Genomic DNA, 9,836 nt, shown 5'->3' with positions numbered 1-9,836 from the left:
GATTCCACAATAACTTGTTTTACTACCATATAGTTAAGTTATTGTGAGGTGATTGATATTACTAGGCTGTTCTTCGGGAATATAAGACCGGTGTATCAATTGGTTCCTGTTCACCTTGATTTATCAAAAAGTGGAACAAAAACTCTTAGGTATTTATGTGGGAGACAGATTTATCTATTCAATAGACTTTTCTGTCTGAGACAGATTTGTTTATCAAGTCTTCGACTTTGGGTCGTAGCAACTCTTAGTTGTGGGTGAAATCAGCTAAGAGAATCAAGTGCGTAGAGTCCTGCTGGGATTCAGAGGCGTAAGGAACGCGACTGTACTTTAATCAGTACGAAATTGGTTAGGGCTCAACTACATTCCATTCCATAGTTAACTTGTAGTAGGCTAGAGTCTGTAGCGGCTTAATACAGTGTGGTGTTCAAATCTGAACTAGGTCCCGAGGCTTTTCTGCGTTTGCGGTTTCCTCGTTAAAAAAACTTCTAGTGTCTGTGTTATTTATTTCCGCATTATATTTTCTATATAATTGAAATATCACAGGTTGTGCGTAGTTCAATCAATTGGTAAATCCAACCTTTGGTTGTTGATTGAAATTGATTGACACTTGAACATTGGTATTTGGTACCGTTCAAGTTGTTTCTCATAATAATCAGGATCACGAATTTCTATTTGTTTGATTTGCTGATTACATTGAGAAACAGAGATATAACTCTTGGATATATTTTCCTTGATTGAGTCTGACTGTCTAGTTGATTCTCTTGGAATTATATTGGAGTTAGTACATACAGATTGCCTGAAAGAAATATTGGGTGTGGTTGTTAGACCCCCCGCTTTTTCGTTGGTATCAGAGCAAGCAAACACGTTTAAGACCTCATAAGTCTGTGTTTGTAGCAATCTGAATCTGTGGACAGAATATTGTCTCATTCTTATGCATACAAAAATGTCTTCCAAAGTTTTTGACTATGCCAAATGTCTTGGGATTATACCCCAAAGGATAACTCCTTTGATGTGACATTTGACACTTTGTCAGAAGCTGAAATGGAACTCACCATAACTTTAAAAAATCTGCTGAGATTATTTATTTTTAATATTCTAAAATAAAGTCTCTTGAATAAAAACATGCTCAGCTCATTCATGAACTTGAGAAGTCTCTTGACCGATAACGAGAACTCTACAGTACAGTTGAGTCCTTCTCTAACAATATCAAAAACCTTGTTCAAGAAACTACTCTACAACGTGAAAGGATTGGTGTTCTTAAATATATTATTAAAGAAGATTCAGTTACAGAAAAATGTTTGATCGAGACTCATTCATCATATCTGAACAACATTTGTGTTGAAAAAGAGAAACTGGTTGAATCACTTCTTCTAGCCCAGGAACAGTGCAAATCCTCGGAAAAGGAAAACTCTGTTTTAATGAGTAAACCTTCTTTTGTGTCAATATCTAATTATCATATGAGATTTTAGTACGTGAAGAAAATTACTCCAAAGGAAAAGTCTGCTGAGAATTGTTTACATAACTTGCAATCTTCTAATAGGGCTACGAATCTAAAACAGGTTCCTTCCTTTGTCTCTCTTCCACGAACCTGTTCCTTATGCGGGAAAAGAAATCATTATGATTCACATTGTTTTACTAAAAAGAACAGATTTATGATCTTCAAAATCTACTTCTTTTTACCATCGACAGAGTGAATAGTATGACGACATCTACGATGGACTTCATTCCTGCAGAAAACAAGAATTCTCATGCACAAGGTTTCCAAAGTCACCCCTCTAGAAATAGCTACAGGATTCATGTCCCTCTTAATGGTGCTAATATTTATGCTACAAATGTACACATTCCCAGTGCTATGAGAATAAGTCTGGTAGACCTAAATCTAGGAGATGTAATTTTCTCAATTCTGACCTTCTGGAACTGATCTCTAGAGGTCCTAGATTTAGTCCTCAAAAAAATCCTTCTGATGGATACTCAAAAAGGTTTATGTCTTATTTCTATGGAATAAGAAATAATCAAAGGAAGGTAAGGAATACAAGGCTCAAACATTCAGATGGTATTTACAACTCATCTCTCAACATTTATGGTGTGATTATATCTCACCTTGCTACCTAGCTCTAGGTAATTTCATCCTTATATCTAACTTGAGAGTCACAATGATATTTGCGAGATGCTCAAGTTTACTGTAGGTTACCATTCGTCTTGTGTTTGAAATAACTGTGTTCTTCTTTTGTGAATGTTGAGTCATATCTTGAGTCCTAGTAACTTTTGTATATTTTCTCACATGCTCTGATTTAAAGTAAACCTTTTTATCATTGAGCTATGAAAATATGATATATATGAAAACATAGTGTATATCCTTATTATTGGATCCCTTTTGATCCATTAACCTTCCATAATTGGTCCACGAACGTTCGTTTCTTATACTTGGGAGTTTATAGGGTTTCCATAATAAGGGTGTTCTTCTCTTGTTCGTAAACATATCTATATATATATATATATTATTGTTTCTTCCATCCCTAATTAAAAAAAAATGGAGAACTCCTCAAGACCTCAGGAAGTGGTGAATCTTGAGATGGAATAAGACATCAAAGGATGCGATTCAGTTCAAGAACTTGTCCTGAAAAAGATGATTGCAAGGAAAGAGTACAACTCTTGTATTGGTGAATCTGTCAAGGATTTAATTTTTTTTCATAATGACTCGAGGGTCGGATTTGCAAATCTTCAACTGCAAATAAATCAGCTTATTGATGGTCAGACCAAAATCCTTGAAAATCATAAGATCTTGATTAGGAATAAGAAGAAACTCATCGTGGACTGCGTCAAAGCTAGGCAGTTTGCCCACATTTTTGATCGAAAAGTTAATGTTCTAACCCATGAACATGGAGTCTCTATGGTCAAAAGAATCAAGGATACCAGTGATACCTTTTATGATGGAGTATTTCAAAGGTATGAAGTTAACAAAGAAACTTGATTTTCTTAATGTCTAGGAAATTTCTTATGAAAATTTATTCTTGTGTTTTAAGAAGGATAACTAGGGTTTGGAATAGCATATATTGTGATTACACATAGATATTGCCAACGATTTTCATCTTGCAATGTTTTTAGATTTATTTATTTAAATTCTAAGTTATTTGGAAGATGATTTTGCAGTATTAGTCTTTATTGGTTTCATATATTGCAAATAATGTTATGGGATATGTGTGTTTACGTCCGTGAACTATGATCGTCCCATATATGTCAAAATTTAAGTCTATTATGTCATTATGCAAATATTAATGAAAATAGAATGAACTTTTGATGTCAAAAGATTAAGTCTATGGTATCATTATGCAAATTTTGATGAAAAATAAAATGAATCTTTGAATATTCCGCAGTATTGATCTTTCCCTGATCCACTTCCATGTGAAAGTATTGTATGGCTCCGTAATTTTTTCTTATGTTGATCATTTCCAATTAAACTAATCATTAAGGTTTTTTGTGGTTAATTTAATTGAGTTTCTGGGTAATCATTCATGTTTCATGTGATTTGTTAATGTCCAAAGAAATCCTTCTTTTCTTGTAACAGTAAGGTCGCTTTTGTTGTTCTTTCGGGAATGACATATTATGGGGGAGAGTTCTTAACTGAAGTTGCTCTTAATTGCCAAATCTTTGTGGGGAGTACGGCTGTGGAACATTCAAGGAGTTATCTTGTATCTTTATAAACTCCTTGATGAATACACTAAGTTTCGACTATGTGAAATCATCGAAACAAAGTTGATATGTTCTGTTTTAGTCATGAAGTATCTCTTTGAGTATTTCATTATGATCCCGCTAGTTTTCGTACCTTTTCCAATTTATATTGACAAATAGGGGGGGGGGGGGAATTATTTTGTAGTTCACACTACATATACATATGGTTTACGGATCATTATGTAAGAGGGAGTGGTTTTCATTGTGATATGAAGTATTGACTAAGGGGGAGTGATACATATCACCATATTATTATTGTCAAAGTTGTAATACAATTGAACTTCGATACTGTGTAATAATACTATGACACTGTATAGCAATAATTGAGAACATCTGTTTTCTTATTGTTATGGCTACGGATCTTCAACAATTATGATGCTGAGTTGAACACGTTTAGAATCACTTGAGTACTTGGAGTGACGAAGAATTCAAGGAATGTTGAAGAACCAAGGAAATCAAGCATTTGGATGAGAAGATACAAAGTTTTTTTATTTTGTAATCCATATATATCAATAGTTTTGTCACTAAAATTTACAAAGTGGGAGATTGTTAGAGCACTGCTCGGTCGAACTCGCAAGCGTTTTTATCTTAAGCTTGTTTGTCAAGTTTATTTGTCAAAACTATAAGTCTTGATTTCTAGTCTACTTATAGCTATGTCTCGGATTAGGATAAAATGTGTAGTCGAGCTTTAGACTTCACGGCGTTCATCGATTCAAGACGAATAACTACTAAGGGGATCTTGTGGAACTTCATCAACAAAAGGTATGTGGAGACTTGAACTCATCTATCACTGACAAGACTATTTCTATTCTATCTCCTATTGAGACAAAAGTCGTATAGCTATATAGACTTTATATTATACACATTTGATATTTTAAGCTGAGTTTAACTCTCTTATATCTTTCTCGAAATATATGTTGAAAAGCTTTTTGCTTTAACTATGTTCATCATTATTCTTGACGAAAGTCAAAAGATGATCATGCGAAAATCACCTGGTAACATCTTACATGATTTGTGTGAGACAGTCATTTGATGTAGGCTCGGAATGTTTCGTATTGATCATTCGATCACTTTAAAATTTCTTTGAAGCTAATAGTTTGTGTGAGACAGCTATTCCCGTCTTCTAAGAATTTTTCAATGATTGAAGTGGGAGTTAAGATCTAAAACCCATGTCTGGATACATTACAGTTTGTGTACTTAGCGAACGAACTGTTTTGTCGGAATTCAGGACCAGAAGTTTGCATACCCGTTCGCAAACTTATCCAACTGTTTAAGTCAGGGTACTTAAAGTTTGCATACCCATTTGCAAACTGATTTAACTGTTGAAGTCCGGGAACCAAGTTTGTGTACCCGTTCGCAAACGGTTTCAACTGAGTTCGGTCGGAGCTAAAGTCTGCGTACCCGTTTGCAATCTGTCAGCTAGTGAACAATGTCCGGAACTTAAGTTCGCGTACCCGTTCGCAAACTTAAGTGGTTCAAGTTCTAAAATCGGTTAAGTATGATTTCATACTCATAAAGTATGAGGTTTATGATTACATAATCGTTATGAAAAAGACTACATCCACTGCCAACGAGGAGTCTAATTTATTTATTTATTTTTGAAGGAAAAATGCAATGCCTCTTAATTTTATTCATATGAAATTTTGATTACATCATAAAACAGGATATAACAATTAGTACTAAATTTACAGATTTAAGAAACAAAAAACGAAAATTGTACTAAGATTTTACTATCTGCTGAAGAAATTGGCATCCCGTTAATGGTTTTAAACCATTTCGTTTCTTGATCTTTTGAATCTTGATCATTGACATCATATATGTCATATGCTTCCATAAAAAAGAAGTAATATGTGCAAATTGATATCAAAGCGATCAAAGTCAGTCTTATTTGTCGAATTAGATCGTCTTCTTTTAAAACATGCTTGTTTATAATGCAGCACCACCACCATAAGACGCCATTAACGCTATTATATAAAAAATCTTGATAGCATAGATATGCCATCAGACCCATGAGAAAGATAAAAACCTAAAATCTTTACAATTAACCAAGATCGGGAACAACCAACTAGGAAAACTCCTAGTCCCATTTGTATTGATCATATTGGAACAGATGTTTACAGAATTCCACTTCACTTACTAAGATAAAAAAGAACGTTACCAAAAGTGTGGTGTTTGTTGTATGAATAGAATTTAGTAACCTTCTTTCAAAAAAATGATGAAATCGAGCTTTCATTGGTAATTGTGGTGCTTAGGATAACATCAACATTATATATATATATATATATACTTTGTGAGTAAAATAGGAAGAACTTGTCCAGCTTGTTATGCATATTTCCCTAATTATATTCATAATATATATACAGAAACATTTACAAAGGATGCAAAGATAATTTTGTATTTGCAGAGAAGACTGAATATCATAGTTTTTAAAGTGAATGAAGTGAAAATTGTAGTTTGCACCACAGTATACGTGATCAATTGTTTGTGCACCATATTTCAAAGTATAAACGACGTTATACAAGTGCGAAGAAGGAGATATTAATGTGCGATTACGGTTCTATTTTATGGCCACTTTTTTGTAAAATTAAGCATAACGCAAATTTGCAATTTGATAAAAAGATTAGAAATGGTTTGGTGGTAGTCTTTGGGACCTGAAAATCCTGAAATGTCCCTCCCTTTTAATATAATTATTTATAACTCCTTACTATCCTATTTTTTCAGGGGTATAATTGTCAAGCAAACTAGAATATAACATATCTAAAAATATGTGCCTTGGAATTTTACAAATTTTATCTCATGGAAATATTTTAAAAACATCTAGACAATGAGTATAAACGATAATTTCAAATTTTGGGTTTTTACTAAAAATTCGTAGGTGTTTATCCTTTAGACACAATTTTCGAAAATTAAACGCATAACCATTGCGCAAACCGCCACAAATGATACATAACACATTATGCATCCATATTTTTATTTATGCATGAACTAATTTCCCGTTGCAACTAATAAAACGATGTTCTACCCCCGTTTCAGGAAAAGTGATATTTTCACTTTAGGCACAAATTTCGAATATTACAGCTTCGATCGGCCCTCCCTACCGTGGTAGCGATGTTCTAGTTTATTAGGTTTTCCATCACTATCTTAAATCACCATTTTTTTTTGGGATTTACACCGAATATTCCATATTACTAAAATGAGATGTATTTTAGAATTATAATGAAATATGGAATGAATATTTTCATGTTTATCTAACTTTTTTTTTGAATATAATATACATTCCGAACATAACAAACTAAAATAAATAATGAGCTCTTAGGAAATATCCAAATAGTTTTTACTTTTCCACTAATTACTTAGGTCGGCTGGGGTGGCCCGGACGGTTGGATCATAGGTGTAACACAAAAAAAGGAAAAAACCAAAGGTTGGCTAGTTAAACAATGACTCAACATTTAGTGGCAACACTATCATGTTGATAAACTAAATTGTACATTTCAACATAAAAAAAAAAATCCAAATACCAAAAACAAAAAATAAAAAACACAACTTAGGAAAAAAAAAACAACAGAAAAGAAGCTACATAGATAACCCAAGGAATGTGTTAGTGACATGGACATCATGAGTACACGTTTCCGATTGTCCACCAAAATTCTTCAACGAGATAGCGCTCCTCATGTGAGGAATAATTTCAACCCATGTTTACCAAGGTAGTTTCCCCCAGATTTCCGTCCAAGTTCTGGTGAGTGTATTGTAACGCAATAAACGCCTATTCTGCGACAATAGGAAGTCGTTGTTATTTCCAAAGGCTATCGGGCCTTAAGTCGTCCATTCATCCCCATCCTCTTCCAAGAAAATGCTCATCTTATGATTCCAATTCCATTCCCCTCCAGGTGCCCATGTATGAATATTTTCTTCGGAAATGGGAGCCCAGAAATATATCATGGGCGCCAGATCAACCCCCTCATGGATGTAGTAAAATAAAAGGCGAACTCCGAACATATCCACTCACATAAGTGGTTTACGTCACTCTAAAATGTATGTATCAATCAAGATGTGTCTTTTCCAGATCTGTTGTTTCGCAAAATTCCACGGAGCAACATAATGATGATGACGTGTGCCCTAACCAGATTATTGTGCGATAATTAAGAGACTGAGGTGCGGTTACTTGGCGAAACCAATGCGTCATTTCGGTTTAAAAAAATATATCCACAAAGTATGAGGTTTATGATTACATAATCGCTGTGATAAAGATTATATCCACAACCAACGAGGAGTGTAATTGTTTTCTTTTGAAACATCCACTCACTTAAGTAGTTTACGTCACTCTAAAATGAATGTACCAATCAAGATGTGTCTTTTCCAGAGTTGTTGCTTGGAGAAAGTCCACGGAGCTACAAAATGATGATAACGTATGCCCTAACCATATTATTGTGCGGCAGTTGAGAGACTGAGGTGCGGTTACTTGGCGAAACCAATGCGTCATTTCGTTTTAAAAAAATATATCCACAAAGTATGAGGTTTATGATTACATAATCGATATGAGAAAGATTATATTCACTGCCAACGAGGAGTCTAATTTATTTATTTATTTTTGAAGGAAAAAGGCAATGCCTCGTAATTTTATTTGTATGAAATTTTGATTACATCATGATCAATTACATCATAAAACAGAAAGTAACAATTAGTACTAAATTTACAGATTTAAGAAACGAAAAACGAAAATTGTACTAAGATTTTACTATCTGCAGAAGAAATTGACATCATGTTAATGGTTTCAAACCATTTTGTTTCTTGATCTTTTGAATCTTAATCATTGACATCATATATGTCAGATGCTTCCATAAAAAAGAAGTAATATGCCCAAATTGATATCAAAGCGATCAAAATCATTCTTATTTGCCGAATTAGATCGTCTTCTTTCAAAACATGATTGATTATAATGCAACACCACCACCATAGGACGCCATTAACGCTATTATATAAAAAAAATATGATAGCATAGATATGCCACCAGACTCATGAGAAAGATAAAAACCTAAAACCTAAAGTCTTTGCAACTAACCAAGATCGGAGACAACCAACTATGAAAACTCCTAGTCCCATTTGTATTGATCATCTTGGAACGGATGTTTACATAATTCCACTTGACACCAATGCATCATATCGCTTTAAAAAAATATATATCCACAAAGTATGAGGTTCATGATTACATCATCGCGCTTATGCTTAGTATATGATTAAAGTTACTGTACACAAAATTATATACAGTAAAAATTGAATTTTGCACCACATTTTACATGATCAATTGTTTGCGCACCATATTTTAAAGTATAAAAGACGTAATACAAGTGCGACGAAGGAGACAAAATGATGATGACTTGTGCCCTCACCAGATTACTGTGCTACAACAGGGAGTCTGAGGTCCGGTTAAACTGTGAAACCAATGTATCATTTCTCCTTAAAAAAATATATCCACAAAGTATTAGGTTTTTGATTACATAATCACTATGATAAAAATTAAATCCACAGACAACGAGGAGTGTAATTGTTTTCTTTTGAAACATCCACTCACTTAAATAGTTTATGCCCCTCTAAAATGAATGTACCAATCAAGATGTGTCTTTTCCAGAGTTGTTGCTTGACAAAAGTCCACGGAGCTACAAAATGATAATGATTTGTGACCTAACCAGATTATTGTGCGACATTTGAGAGAATAATGTTCGGTTACACTGTGAAACCAATGCATCATTTCGCTTTAAAAAAATATATCCACAAAGTATGAGGTTTATGTAATTTGGCTTATGCTTAGTATCGGAATCAGGTAAATCTATGTTATTATTGATGTTGATTTAAGTTACCATACAAAAATATATACTCTGCGACACCAATGCATCATTTCACCTTAAAAAAATATATCCACAAAGTATTAGGTTTATGATTACATAATCGCTATGATAAATATTAAATCCACTGCCAACGAGGAGTGAAATTATTTTCTTATGAAACATCCACTCACTAAGTAGTTTACGTCACTCTAAAATGAATGTACCAATCAAGGTGTGTCTTTTCCATAGCCATGGCCGCTGAATTTAGGCGGCTGGTTGCCTAAA

This window comes from Papaver somniferum, chromosome 3 (assembly GCF_003573695.1).
Source record: "Papaver somniferum cultivar HN1 chromosome 3, ASM357369v1, whole genome shotgun sequence".
Classification (NCBI taxonomy): domain Eukaryota; kingdom Viridiplantae; phylum Streptophyta; class Magnoliopsida; order Ranunculales; family Papaveraceae; genus Papaver; species Papaver somniferum.
The sequence above is the reverse complement of the archived record's forward strand: the minus strand, read 5'-3'. Positions refer to the sequence as shown.